This window comes from Pinus tabuliformis, chromosome 3_1, assembly GCF_031772625.1.
Source record: "Pinus tabuliformis cultivar Carrire ecotype Pingquan chromosome 3_1, CPIR1, whole genome shotgun sequence".
NCBI lineage: Eukaryota > Viridiplantae > Streptophyta > Pinopsida > Pinales > Pinaceae > Pinus > Pinus tabuliformis.
In genome coordinates, this window is record NC_142301.1 from 499,857,243 (window position 1) to 499,873,205 (window position 15,963).

Sequence of the window (15,963 nt, forward strand, 5' to 3'; positions counted from 1 at the left end):
TTCACAAAAATGCACGCCCAACCTTTATTTCAAGGCCAATAGTTTTTCATATGAGTATATTTTCTCTTCAATTTATAAGGCAAAGTCTTAGTGTTGAGCAAGTACATTTTGCTCCTAAACAAAAAGGGTATAGTTCCAATCTAGAGAGGAATGTAGGGTCATTTATTGTAAAAAACATACAAGCCCTTACATAGGTGGAAGTGATGATGAAGTATTTTGTTTTTTGAGAAAGGAGAAAAGTGGCAATATGAACATAACCATATAATTTATAATAAAAGGGTGGAAATTAGTTATTCACCTTATATTCATGAAAGCAGACCAAAAATTGAGAAAATGGAAAATCAAGAAACTTGGCCATGTGGTAGGGTGCAAAAAAGAATGGATGTTAAATCCCCTATGGTAAAAGAGAAGAGTTTGAAGACGACTACCCCTAAACATATATATGTTGAGATGGAGGATTCCCAGTCACAAAAGAGGATTAAAATTCAAACAGGGGATGAAGAAGACATACAAATCAAATTGATAGAGGGATCTTCAAATGAGCCTAGTTTTCAAATGCAGTTGGGAAATCCAAGGAAGAGACTACAAATCAAATTAATAAAAGGACCTTCAAATGAGTCTGGGTTTCAAATTCAGTTGAGAAATCTAGGGCACACTACTTCCTCTTCTATCTCCACTGATTTGCAACATTCAAAATAGAAGAGACTCCTTCATTTTAAACTTTGCAGAACAATTATCAACAAATTAAAGAAAGGAGTTATGAAATGAGAATTAGTATGGTAATAGAGTTAATAGCTCAAGCAACCTCAAGCTATCAAGCTAGACTTCTCTCTGTTATGGAGTTAGAGAGAAATCAGTTAAATCTTTCTCTTACACATCATGTTACTCAATCTATTCCCTCGGGACCAGATTTTAGAACATTTGATTTATCTATTAATGTCGTTGATATTCCCTTGCCTAACAAGATAAATTTGCATAGACAAGAATGGGAAATTATCTATAGTGACCTGAGAAAAATTTCTTTGACAATGAGAAAAGTAGAAAATCTTTTAGAGAAAGTTTCCAACTAGCTGACACAGGAAAAGGAAAAAATTGTATAGCACAACATATCTAAAATAAAGAGTACAGGAAATTAATCATTAAACTAGGAGTAGATCCAAATGATAGGGAAGCCATCAAGGCCCTGTTGTAGAACAAAGAATATAAGGTGCAATCATTAAGAAAGAAGTTAAAAATTTCTCGGACTAAGCATGCTCAAACAGCTATGTTGGCTCATGTTGAAAAATAAAAGGAGTTATTAAGAGGAGAATTAGTGGATAGAAATAAAGAGATTTTTATTCTGTGGGAACAAGTGCAAAGGTTACAATAGTCAATTTAAAATCATGTTTGCACTATTTTGGTTCCATCTGAACCAAATGACCCCTCAGAGAGATTGATAAAGATCATGGCATAGATGAAAATTTCAGAAGTTGAACTAAAGAAAAGCAAAGATGATTTGGTCATGGTAAGGAAGCAGTTGAATGTAAAGGACAAGAAGTTGAACATAGAAAATAAAAATAACAATAATCTTACCAGTAAGTATAAGGTAGCTCAAGATGAAATCAAAGAGTTGAAAACCAAGTTGAAAAGTAATATTTCTTAATTGAGCCTCGACAAATTGATTGGGATGACATTATTCAAGAAATTCGTTCTACATGGGAATATATTCATATAATTGTGCAATAGAAGATTATGATAAGAGGATAAGAAATGAGCATTGATTTATGCAAGAAACATGTACAAAAAGGAGCACTCAAGGCCAAGAAGATAATTAAGTATTTGAATGAAAATTCTTCAACAAAAGTAAAGGCGTGAACCATAATCTTTTGGACCAAGTGCACCATGAGAATGTACTTTAACATGTGAAGGCTTAGAAACGAAGGTTAGGACTGCATGATGGGAGTTGCACCAAAGTATTAATTCCCTGCACTCGTAATATTTATTGAAGTGAAATAAACTGGTTGGGTGTTTTGTTGAATCAAATTTGTGTTTCAGAAGAGAACATGCGAGTTGTCAAATTAAACCATGGAATTATGAGGTGGTGAACATTAACAAGGCTAATGTTGAGGTAAACATATAAAATAAGATAAAACTAGTTGGGGTGAGACATGTATCAAATGTGAACCATCATATCGAGTTGATAAAAAAAAGATTGTAAATTAGGTTAGTGCATAATTAGAGTGATTCTGATCAGAAAACCAAAATGGTGGAGTCAAGGTCATAAGAAGCCAAATGATGAAGGAGCGAGAAGTGTGAAATGTTATAAAATACCACCCAAGGGATGATTGAGGAAATAAATAATTGGTGAAAGGAAGCATTTGAATAGTAGAGGATTAGGGGAGATGAGGGTATTTTAAGTTGGAACTAGGAGAAGGAGCACAAGAGTGGTGCCAAACCGAAGGAGTATGAGGGAGCTCATAGGGGGATTTGAATTATAATTGAAAGAGATTGAGGAAATGATGAGAGAATGGGCCTTAGGTAGTGGCCATGGTAAGGTGATGTGGTTATGGAAGAAGAGATTGCATCAGAAGAGTCGTAAGTAGAAAATACAGAAAAAGATATTTCATCCATGGGATATGGTTAAGTTGCAATGAGTGTCTAGAACCAAGGAGCCCCCCTCTTCTCACAGAGATGGTTCTCACATTATGTTATAGTCTCACCATTAAGTCTAGCTCGATACTCCTTGAAGGTAGGATTTGTGAGTCCATATGGTGGAACTTTGTCAGGATAGTTCCCACTATGGGACTTGTAGTTGTAGGAAGGGATTCCTCTCCCTTGCCTAATGGTAGGATAGGGGGACCTTACCCCTAGCTATTACTTTAAATTAGGCAGAATCCTTGTTCTAGAGAGTAGAAGGAGTTGGAATCACTTTGAGGAAACATGATCACTGGTTGTCTAAGTTTGAGCCACCCCACCCTAGTAACCCTCGAAGTATCTTAAAGAAGGAAGGAAGATCAAATCCTTGCCACTACCCACCAAAGGAAGGAGAAGGTACAAAAGGGAGAAGACAGAAATGGTTAGGGAATGCATGGGACCTAGACCTAAAGTAAAATTGGTTTTCATGTTTCTCTTTCTAAGAGCATCGTTGTGGGGAGGGGGCATGTGGATAACCACTCCTAATATGTTCACAGAGCTCTAAGGAAACCAGGTTCCTTGTTTAGCCATTCACCTTTTATACTGGGAGAAAGAAGACAACCTCAGTAAGGATATAGGTTCCTAATCCATGTAGATAAAATAAGGATTGAGCAGCTCAAGGACGAGCCACATTTCCTTTGTGGTGTAACAATGCCCTAATGGGCCTCATTTCTAAGGTATGATAATGACCTCTTTGGGCCTTCTTATCTATTATATGAGATAATATTATGACAAAGATATGAAGGAGATATGTTGAGGCCTATGATCAAGATATCATGACAAACCTATGATTTTTCCAACTCATTTTTATTGCTAATTCTCTCTACATAATTTCTTATGATGATATGGGGTTTGTGTAATGTGAACATGTTGAAAATGTTTTAAAATGCAATTATACATAGCAGAGAATTATAGCCCTAAGAAAATTAGCATTGTTAGTACTCTATTGTTTAATGTTTAATGATGAATATGCTAGAGTAAATGTTGAAAGTTGCAATAAACTATATGGTTGTCAAAATCTGATTTATAAAATAAAACATCTATGTGGGGAGAGAGGCACAATTATAGGTCACCTATGGATGGTAATGAACCTATTTTCACTATTGAAAATATGGATATGTTTGTAATTTTAGTTTTCTATTTCTATTTGGATTTTAAATTGATCGTTGAGTTGATTGGTCTTGTGAAAAGCTCAAAAATGCTTTGTCCCTCCAATCATCTTGTTGTTTTCTTTTTCATGTATGGTGGTAGTCATAATTCTGGAAATACTTGGATTCTTGGATTTTGGAAATACCTAGATACAATCAAACCATGGCTAATTATCCTCTTCCAAGGTATTATAGTGATTAGATTCATGAGAAAAGGAAGGAGATGAGACACCTAGCCAATCAATTATAAGGCATGCATAAGGCCATGGTATACATTAGTATCCAAATGTAATCGCAAATGAAGAAGAATGGAGATACGGAATTAGGGTAAAGAATTCAAGGACCCTAGTTATTTAATGCAAGGTATGGTGGGTAACATTCCTTCAATATGGTGAGAAACATTCCATCCATATATTACCCTAGGAAGACGTTATTTATCATATCATGTTCCAACCATCTGTCAACCAATTTTATAATTAGAATGTATAGCATTTTTCATTGGCTAAATATGGAAAACAAAGGTATGTTGCCTCTACCTTATGTTGCAAAATAAAAAAGATATGAAAACATCACAAATGTGTTACAATTTTCAAATCAGAATTTTCTTCCTATTTATACATTACCGAAGAGGCATTCTAAATGTGTGGGGAACATGCCTTCTCACATAGCATGAAGTACATCCTCATTAAATTTGGGTGGACAATAACTAATTCTCATTAAATTTATGTTGTGCATGAATAGTCCAAATTGGATTGATTTTACAAACTAAAAGGCAGAGATTGTGTGCCTCAAATAAATGAAAACTTGGACCAGTAATCACTAATTTAAAAGTATACAATTTGGATCAATCATATTGGCCAAGAAATGAAACATGGGTGTGCATTTTAGTGAAGCAAGGCAATTTTTTCCTGGTTCACAAAAATGCATGCTCAACCCTCATTTCATGGCCAAATTGAATGATTCAAATTGGAGAGTATTTTTTTACTCATAAGTAACATTAATACAATTAAATATTTTTAATTTTTCACATATATATTTATGTTGTTCAAGAATACTCCAAATTGCATGGATTTCATAAGGTAAAAAGAAAGGTTTGTGTGCCTCAAATAAATGCATGTTGAGACCTATAATTAATTGGCAGTGAGATAATGATCATTCCATCCTATGGGTTTGTGAAATTTTACCTCAATCTTGTGGTGTAACAGTGCCTTGAATGGCCTCAGCCTTGTGGTGTAATAACGCCCTAGTGGGTATCAATTCTTGGGTATGACAACAACCTCTTTGGGAATTATTATCTGTGATATGAGAAAAGATTATGATAATTCCATAATGGGAATTAGTTTTGTGGTGAACAACACCCTAAAGGGCCTCATTCTTGTGGTGTAATAGTGCCCTAATGGGCCTTAGTTCTTGGATATGACAACAACCTCTTTGGGCCTTCTTATCTATGATATGAGAAAAGATTGTGATAGAGATATGCTAAGCCCTATGATAGAGATATAATGGTATACCTGTGATTGTTCTACTGCATTTTTATTTCTAATGTTCTCTCTACATAAATACTTATGATGATATGGGGTTAATTTAATGCGGAAATTTTGAAAATGTTTTAAAATGCAATTATAGCAGAGACTTGTAGCCCTAAGAAAAGTAACATTTTTATTACTCTACTGCTTAGTAAAGATATAACAATGTAAAAGTGTAAAATAATAAAATAAACAATCTACAATTTGAATCAACCATATTGACCAAGAAATAAAGCTTGGACGTACATTTTAGTGAACCAAGGGAATTTTACCTGCTTCACAATATGCATGCCCAACTATCATTTCAAAAAAAATTGAACGATTCAACTTGGAGAGTATTTTTTTAATCATAGCTAACATTAATACAATTAAATGTTTTTAATTTTTCACATATATATTCATGTTGTTAAAGAATACTCCAAATTGCATGGATTTCATAGGGTAAAAGGCATGGTTTGTGTACCTCAAATAAATGCACATTAGGACTTGTAATTAATCAGCAGCGATATAATGATCATTCCATCCTATGGTTCTACAAAATTTCACCCAAAACTTATGGTGTAACAGTGCCCTAATGGTTCTCAATCTTGTGGTGTAATAAGGCCCTAATGGGCCTCAGTTCTTGGGATAATAGCAGCTCCTTTGGGCCTTCTTATCAATTATATGAGAAAAGATTATGATAGAGATATGAAGGATATATGTTGATCCCTATAACAAAGATATCGTGATAGACCTATGGCAGTGATATAAGGATAGACCTATGATTTTTCCGCTATATTGTTATTGCTAATGTTCTCTCTACATAATTGATTATGATGATATGGGATGAATGCAATGTGAAAATGTTGAAAATGTTTTAAAATGCAATTAAAGAAACTTAACATTGTTACTAATCCATTGTTAGAAAGATATAACAATGTAAAAGTGGGTAAAATAATAAAATAAACAATCTACAATTTGAATCAATCACATTGAACAAGAAATGAAGCTTGGGTGAGCATTTTAGTGATGCAAGGCAATTTTTTCCTACTTCACAAAATGCACGCAAAACCTTCATTATATATATATATATATATATATATATATATATATATATATCTATATATATTGTTTAAGAATACTCCAAATTGCATGGATTTCATAGGGTAAAAGGAAGGGTTTGTGTGCCTCAAATAAATGCACACTATGACTTGTAATTAATTGGAAGTGATATAATGATCATTCCATCCTATGGGTTTACAAAATTGTACCTCATTCTTATGGTATAACAACACCCTAATGGGCCTCTATCTTATGGATTAACAATGCCCTAGCGGGCCACAATCTTGTAGTGTAGCAATGCCCTAATAGGCCTCAGTCTTGTAGTATAACAATTCCCTAATGGCCCTCGGTCTTGTGGTCTAAAAACCCCCTAATGGGCCTGAGTTCTTGGGTATGATAGTGGCCTCCTTGGGCCTTCTTATATTTTACAACACCATAGCGCACTAATGGGCCTCAATCTTGTGGTGTAACAACACCCTAATGTGCCTTAGTCTTGTGGTGTGAAAATGCCCTAATGGGCCTCAGGCTTGTGGTGTAACAATGCCCTAATGGGCCTTAGTTCTTGGGTATGAAAACAACCTCCTTAGGCCTTCTTATCTGTGATATGAGAAAATATTATGACAAAGATATGGAGATATATTGAGCCCTATGAATGAGGTATCATGACATACCTATGACAGATATATCATGACATACCAATGATTGTTTGATTACATTTTTATTGCTAAAATTCTCTCTACATAATTTCTTATGATGATATTAGGTGAACGCAATGTGAAAATGTTGAAACTATTGTTTTAAAATGAAATTATCTACGACAGAAACTTCTAGACCTAATAAAATTAAAATTGTTAGTACTCTATTTGTTAATGGTTAATGATGAATATGATTGAGTAAATGTTGAAAATTGCAATAAATTATATGGTTGTCAAGTCTGGTCCATAAATTTAAACATCTATGTGGGGAGAGATGCAAAATTATAGGTCACATATGGATGGTAATGAAATTATTTTCCTAGTTGAATGTCTAGATAGGTTTGTAATTTTAGTATTTTGTTTCTATTTGGATTTTAAAGTGATTACTGAGTTGATTTGTCTTTTAAAATACTCAAAAAGGATTTGTCCCTCCAATCCTCTTCTTGTTTTCTTTTCCTGTGTAGTGGTAGTCTTAATTCTAACAATACTTGGAGTCTTAGATTTTGGAAATTCCTAGATACAATCATGCCATGGCTGGCTATCCTTGTCCTAGAGGGTGTTAACACGACAATGCATGAGATAAGGAAGGATATGAGACACCTGGTCATTCAATTGGAAGTATTGCATAAGGCCATGGTCTACATTAGTACCTAGATGATATCCCAAATGAAGAATAATGAAGAGTTGGAAGGGTAAAGATTTCAAGCACCCTAGTTATTTAATGCAAGGTGTTGTAGTCAAAGGTCACTTTTTACTTTTCCTAAAAAAATAAGACATATATATATATATATAAGACTTTGGGTGTAGGGACTAGGAAATGTTTTATATAGTAGTCCATTTTCAAAATAATTATTTATATTTTGTATACAAGCTTAACCTTTCAAGCCAAAAAGTGTCACCTTAAACTATATAAAGTGGGTCCTAAACTCTAATAAATTGGAAATTAAAGTGTGCACAAGTTTGGGGTCGGATCGTTTCTCATTGGAATCAGCCTGAGGAATCAAAGGATTTCCGATAGGTTAACATAATCGAAAGTTACAGGATGAGGACCCGTCGAAAAGCAGGATGACTAAACAGAGCATCACCAAATCATCAGCCATGACTCATTTCAAAAACTCCCCTCCTCTCTTCACAAAACACTATGGAGGTCACTCTGAAAGGGTTAATAGTTTTTATGAAAACCATGCATCGGAATTTGGTGACATATCATGTACCCTTCAGGTGAGATAGGAAAGTGAGTGGGCCATTACACGTCATCAACCCACCTCACCCCTCAACATCATCTCCTGTACATCCATTTCACCCTTTCGTGCCCTTTACATCATCAATAATTTTCATTTTTCTTGCTTAGTACAAAAAAAAAATATCATCTCATCTGTTATTTTTCTTTGTCCTCTGGTTGCAAAGCTATGGTGACTAGCATCTAGAGTGTACATTGTTGATGCCACATCAACATTCAAATCTTCATTGTCTTATTTTACTCTTTGGATGGCCTCTGTAGCCATCTTTATTAAATCTATTTGCTCAAAAATCACCTGAATGGATGGCCAAATATCATTTACAGAGTCAAAGATATTGGCCCATAGTAGTTCCTTAGCTTTCCCAAGGGGTTCTTTTAGTGTTAGGTCCTTCTCCATGGCTTTCAATCTCTTACTCATCCTGGCATCTTTTTGCACTTCTTCTTTGTGCATGGTTTTGGCAAGCTTGTAATCAATTTCCAAGCTTGTCACCTTTACTTTGAGCTTATTCATCTCTGTAGTTTGTATGGACATTTCTTCCATAGATTTAACTAAATTTGTTGCTTCTTCACCTGATGTACCTGTTGTTGATGTAGACTCTGTGGAAGCTGGTTGTGCTGTGGCCATAGGATCTGTGGGAGCCAATGAGGCTGCCAATGTGGAAGGAACAACCATGGTAATTGCTGGTATGACATTCACTGAGGTAGTGGCAATATCGGTTTGCTTTAATTGGATTAGGTTGTCCAATTCCTTCTCTGTCACCCTTAAATAATTTAGATTGAGGACTAAGTCCATCAACTCTTCATGCCTAGTTTGGTTTTCCAAGACTTCTTGTGTCTGGGGATGCTGCAGTTGAGGTATCTTCAACTGTTTCTTGAGTGCTGTAATGTCATCATTCTTTTTATTGATCATTTGTTTAGTAGCTTTGATGTCTTTGGGACCATGTCCCAATTCAATCACTATGTCTTCCAAAGACTTGATTTAGGTGTCTTTGGCCTTTGAGGAGGTCTTTTCCAACTGATACTGGGCTGAAATTTTGTTCAATGAATTTTTCAACTGATGGGTAGCTATGGATTTTCTTGTAAGGGTGGAGTAAATCATTTCTCTAACCTGCTTGTGAAATTCAATTTGGTCAATGGGATGAATATCCCTTGCCAATTCCTCAAAATTGATCTTCTTGAAATATGTTGATGTCCTTGGTTGTTGTACAGTTGGCTTTATGAAGGACATTTTCATTTTTCCTTCCTTGATATCAAAAGCTGACATCAACCTCGATTGATTGGTAGGTGTAAGCTTGAGACACTGTGCATAAGATTATGCCTTCAATTTCTCATTTCTCATTTTGATTTCTTTGAACCTGTCCTTAATGTCCTTGTCTTTATCAACAAGTCTACAGACTTCTACACTGAGCTACCTTTCCAACATTTGAGTTTTTGAAGTAGATGGCTCCTGTGTTTCCCTAGATGGAGCTGTGCCCTTTCTCATGTCTAACTCAGTATTAGTTATTTCTACTAAGCCTTCTGTGTCTTCCTATTCTGAAACATGATTGAGTCTTGACCTTTTACTCTTGATGGCTTCATATTGCACATTTGAAGTGTCCATACCTGAACTGGAGGCTCCCTCTCTGTTCCTCTTGGGATTCTTTTCCTCATTATGAGGAGTCTGCAAAACAACAGGGTACTCATGGTTCCTTCTTTCTCTGCTACCTACAGGAATGAGCTTTCATCAAGCTGTCTCTCTAGATCAAACAAGGTATTTTCAACATCTACCTTTGTACTATCCCTGTCTACGAGAGTGTTTTCCAACCACTTAGATTGATTGGCATATCTCTCTATTTCTGGTATGGGGTGATGAATGTGAGCTCCCAATTTGACCTTTTGCCTTATTTTGGTAATAAACCCTTGGGGGTCATACCTCTATATGAAACTGTTTTGGAACTTCATTTGTTGCAGAATTTGATCTGCTTCCTACCTTGCTTCTCTAGAATTGCAAATGAAAAGGCCTAACTGATTTTTGACTTTGAACTCAGTTCTTTTCTTGGCTGATACAAAGTGGACCTCATCAGAGTTCATTATCTACCTATAATACTCTAGAGCAAATAACCTCATTGGGAGGTATTTGGGTAGTTTGTATGGGGCAACTTGGCAAACATAGATTCTTATCTCAGTGTGGTTTTGGTAAAGGTAATAATCTCCCACCTTTCCTTGCTTGGAAAATTGGAGGACCCTTTTGATTTCTTGACTTATCCTAGGTGGAGGCTTCCTATCATCATGGTCATGACTAGATGGACACAAGTGTCAATGAAGTATGTGTAGGTGTATGGTGATGAATACTTGTGGAATAATGGTGTCCAAAATATGACAGACCTGGGCTGGCCTCTAGTATCCAGATTTTGGATGGTGAAGGGAAATCTGTCTGACTAATAATACAAAAACATGTGATATACTACAGATGATTACTTAAATAATATTTCATTGTGCATTCTGGTAAATTGTTCATGCATTCTTTCAGCTATGAACTGGGCATAATTGTACAAAGTAGAAGGAGGCTTTCCTGGGGTGAAAATGGACATAAAGGCTAGGATTATCTCATCAACAAATTCATATGTGGTACAACCCAAAATACATGATATCATAGTCACAATATGCTTTCCCCTTTCAAAGAAAATGGCAGAAACATATGGAGGGGCATCTTTTGAAATGTTCTGCTCTTCTACAATGAAAGTTTGGAATATTTGGGCCAATTTTGATGGACTAAATTTGGTGTACAGGTATAACAAATCCCCAATGTTGATTGGGGTCAGGTTTGGACCTGGTTGGACTTGCAACATCTCATTGATCGACTCAGATGTAATGGTAAACAAGACTTTTTGTTCAAGGGACATTATAGCTCTATGGCTGGGAATGTAACAGGCATGGCACATATGGATAATCTAAGGAAAAACATGTACTTGTGGAAACTAGTATTTGGAGAAATTTTAGTCCCAAAGGCCAATTTCATCAGAATGGTTCATATATCTTTCTTTAATCAAATAATGAATTTTGAGCAAGACTTCATATGCACTTCTATCTTTGATTTGAAAATCCCTGTCTACCAGAGGAAGGTGGTCAAGGTCCAAATGGCGAGTTGTGATAGGTCTGACATCCATGGCGATAAGGGTAGCCATAATTTAGTTCTTGTGGATTTGAATTAGGTAGTATTGGTTTATTCAGAGGTTTTGAAGGAAACTAGGAAGGGTGTGTGATTCAAATTTAAAGTAATTTTAATTAATTTTACTTAATTAAAATACTTTTAAAGGCTGAAGGTTTTTAAATTTGAAAGGGTGTCAGGTAATTGTTTTCAAATACCTGGAATTTGGGTGAACTGACTTCAAATTCGGTGTTCTCGGCAACTACAGGAGTTTGAATGGCTCTGGTACAGACTGAGATGTTGATTGGGGTCTATGCAACTTCTTCAAGAGTGGGATTTGAGGTCAATTGGTGAATTCGGTGTTGGCAGGGGTCGCAATGGTTTGCAGAGGTTTACATAGAAAATGAGTGAAAAAAGGCGAAATAGGGCTTCTTGGCCTTTTTATTGAGCAATGGTCACTCTTTGGCGGGTAATTCTTAAATGAACAGTGGGTAGTTTCTCGGGTTCAGTTGGGAGGCATTTTCCCAAGACATTGCACCGCTTTTATGGAGGAGGCGATATTTAGGAGGGGTCACCCGATCTATGCCATCGCTTGACACGTAGCAGATGGGGGGCTAGGGAAAACCAATTTATCGGGCAGGTAAAGGTCGGCCATCATGTGAACCCGATATGGCTGTGGAATATCGACTGTGGGTCATAATGATCGGACGACAGTCGGGAAAGGGATTTGTGTGGATGATATGAGCATAGGTTTCGGGGCCTAGGGGTTTAATCCTTGGCGGTTTTGGCTTATTTAGGATTTAATCATGGTATTAAATTATCGGGTAGGGTTTAATGACGAGATTACTCTAGCTTTACTGAGCAGTGGTAAATTAAGCCGGGAATATGGGTTAAAGTATAGTTTATGACTAAACTAAGGGTTGGGGTATTGTATAGGGGATTTAATTATATACGGGAAAAGATATATTGGGAACTATAGTATTATGTTAAAGAATTAATATGAAATGAGCGGAGTGGACATACCCTTAAGCATAAACGTAATATTTGCGCACTTTATTCACTTACAATTCATACTTAGGATGAAATCTTTTTGTGGGTATTTTGAATTAAATGGAATTCAACATGGGGTTGTTTACTTTTCATAGGCAAATGAAGTTTAACCTTAGGAAAAGGGGTTTTATTAGGGTAATGAAGGGACATGAATTTTATGATGGGAATTCTAACACTTGATATCCATAAGTCATTAAGTCGAGGGTCTGGTCCCACCAAAAGTCAGAGAAATGCTCTGAGCCTTTATGACTTGAATTATTTTTAGTACTAGAACTTACTTGTGAATGGGGAAATTAGTAAATAAAGGGATGAAATGAATGAGGGGGAGTTAATTAAATCAAGTTGTAAACCATTTTTTTGCTTTGTTAACCGCTCATGCACATTAAAAGATATGGTCAAGCATGATAAATGTGCTTTTATCCAATCAACTTTATACTTCAGCAACCTTTCTTCTACTTACCCATTACTTACCCTAACATTTTTTCTTCATTTTATTTGGGTGCATTTAGGCTAGCAGACCCTTATCATTTATTTTTCTTTTGAAAAGTAAAATATCTAATTCTAACCTTATATCATCCAAGGGCTTAGATTAAACTGATGAGCTCCTTTTATTTTCTCTACCTATCTAATGATCTACCAAGATTAAACTGTTTGGTCAGATTTCATTCTCTAACTATAAACATAAAATTCAAAGCATGAAATAGTCAAGGTTAAGCAGTTTGACTACCATGGGTTGTGGCATGTATGACAAGATGCACACAACCATTATTTAAAACAATAAAACAATAAAATAGTAGTGGCATTTATACTTGCACACTTTCATGATCTATTTTTGTTTTTGGGGTTCATATATTTTTATTTTTTGATCTTTTCTTATTATTTTTGTCCTTTGATATTTCTTTTAGGACATACCCCCTTTACATTTTTTAATTTTTAATATGGAAAACATTTTCAAAAAGCAAAGGTATGTACAATATTATAAGGCTTAACCTTAGCCAATTCAAAATTATGAATCCTATCACTAGAGGACTCTAACAGTGGCTGCACATGGGGATGGCATTTCCTGGTGAAATGTCAAGAATTCTAAAGATCGGTAGCCTTTGAATTGTGGCTAAAGTTACCTTGAAAAGTGCCCTTCTGTGAATCTGAATTATTGATACTTATGATAGTAAATCTTTTAAAGCTTAGGGCCTTCTCTCCTGGCTTCAACATCAAAGGATTACTATCCAATCCAATCTACACTCTGCAATGTTATATACAATGATGCAAAGTAAAATGAACTACTGTAAGTCAGTGGAAAAGTAGTGCTTCAACGTCCTACCATTAACAGGTCCTCTTAGTAGATCTGATCTATCTATGTTTCTCAAGAAAAAGGCATTGTTGCTTCAGTAGCCAAAAATGACATAAGGCCCCTGCCATAGAAAATCAAATTTTCCATGATTTTCTTTATCTTCTCTCCTTGAATCCCATTTTAGGACTTTGTCTCCTATGTGAAAATCATCTGCTTTAGTCTTTTTATCAAATAATTTCTTAATCTTTTCCTGGATTACCTGTGATTTTACATACACTTCTTCTCTAGTCTATTGCAGGTGTATAGTTTGGTTTATTCTTCTTTGAATGTCATTCGGTTCCACCTGTCATTCTTGAAGGATTTTCATGACTCGCACTCCCAAGGATGATGGGAAAACTGCATCCATCCCATAAACTAGCTGATAGGGTGATGCTCCAATGGACCTTTTAGTAGTCAGTCTATCTGCCCATAAGGCATTGACTAACTTCTTATTCCATCTCTTTTTATTATCCTCCATTAACTTTTTGATAATATTGACCAAGCTTTTGTTGGATGACTATGCTAGTCCATTACCTTGAGGGTAATAGGCTGTGGAATGGCCAAGTGTGATATGGTATTTATTACAAAAATCTATCATCCTTTTAGATTTAAAGGTTGTTTCATTATCAGTAATGAACTTCTGGGGACATCCAAATCTTGAAAGGGTATTACTCTCTAGGAAGGTGATGATGACAGTGTCTGTGGCTTGCCTAGAAGGTATGGCCTCTATCCATTTGGTAAAATAATCTGTGGCTATTAGAATCCACTTATGATGAGCTAAGGATGGGGGGTGTATTTCTCCAACAAAGTCTAACCCTCATTGTTGAAATGACATCTCAGTGGAAATTGGTTTAAGAGGAAAGGGTAACAATTTCATCTTTCCCTAAAAAATCTGGCATTTATGATAGGAGGTCACATATTTTTTGACATCTGCAAACAAAGTAGGCTAGTAGAAACCAGCCCTCAGAATCTTGTTAGCAATACTCTTCCAGTACAAGCGTCCTCCACAATCCCCTACATGAAACTCTTGTAAAATCTTGTCAGCTTCATCTTTTAATAAACATGTTAAGAGAATACCACTATTGTCCTTCCAAAGCAATGCATTATCTATAACACAATATCTCAATGACTTCAATTTTAAGAGTCTAGCTTTATTTCTTGTCAGTCTAGGAGGAGTTTGTAAGTTTAGTAATACAAATGTAATATCTACATACCATGGTGAATCAGTAAAAGGTTCACTAATCTATGGAGTCGCCATCTCCTCCTGATCATCAAGGGCACTAATGAAGTTGATATCAAGGGCCTGACAGTTTGATTCAACCATGAGTTTGGCTAAACCTTGGGCTTTGATGAGCTTGGTGGGTTTTATCTCTATGTCATATTCCAATATTATGGCAATCCACTTGCCTCTTTTTCCTTCAGGTCCATTTTGAGTCAAAAGGTCCTTAACTACATAGTTTGGAACATAAGCAATGATGTGAGAGTACATGATGTATACTCTGAAATCTTTGATAGCTTTAACCAAAGCTAATGCCTATTTTTCCATGGTATTGTATTTAAGTGTAGCATCTCTTAAGGATTTACTAAAGAATGCTATTAGTTGTTCATATCCTTGATTGTTCTTTTGTAGCAAGACTGATGTAATGGTGTGTTCTGAAGCAAAGGAAAAAATAATAAAATCTTTGTTGAAGTCAGGACTAATCAAGACTAGAATCTTGGTTAATGCTTCCTTAATAGATTCAAAGGATTGTTTGGCCTCCAATGTCCACTTGATTGATGACTCCTTTCTTAGCATCTTATTTAATTCCCTAATTAATTCTGCTAGGTTTGAGATGAATCTCCTAAGAAAATTAATCTTACCTAGAAATGATTGTAGCTCTTTTATGTTTCGGGGATGGGAAATGGTAAAAAAGGCTTCTATCCTAGCAGGGTCTATCCTAATCCTGTCTTTTGATATGATGTGTCCTAACAAATTTCCCTCTTCAAGACCGAAAAGTTTCTTTTTAGGATTTAAAGAAATCCCAAATTTCTTTCGTTTGATAAATACTCTTAAGAGGTGATCTAAGTGCTCATTGTCAGATTTAGAGAAAAATATAACGTCACCCTGGTATACTACTAAGAACTCATGGATTT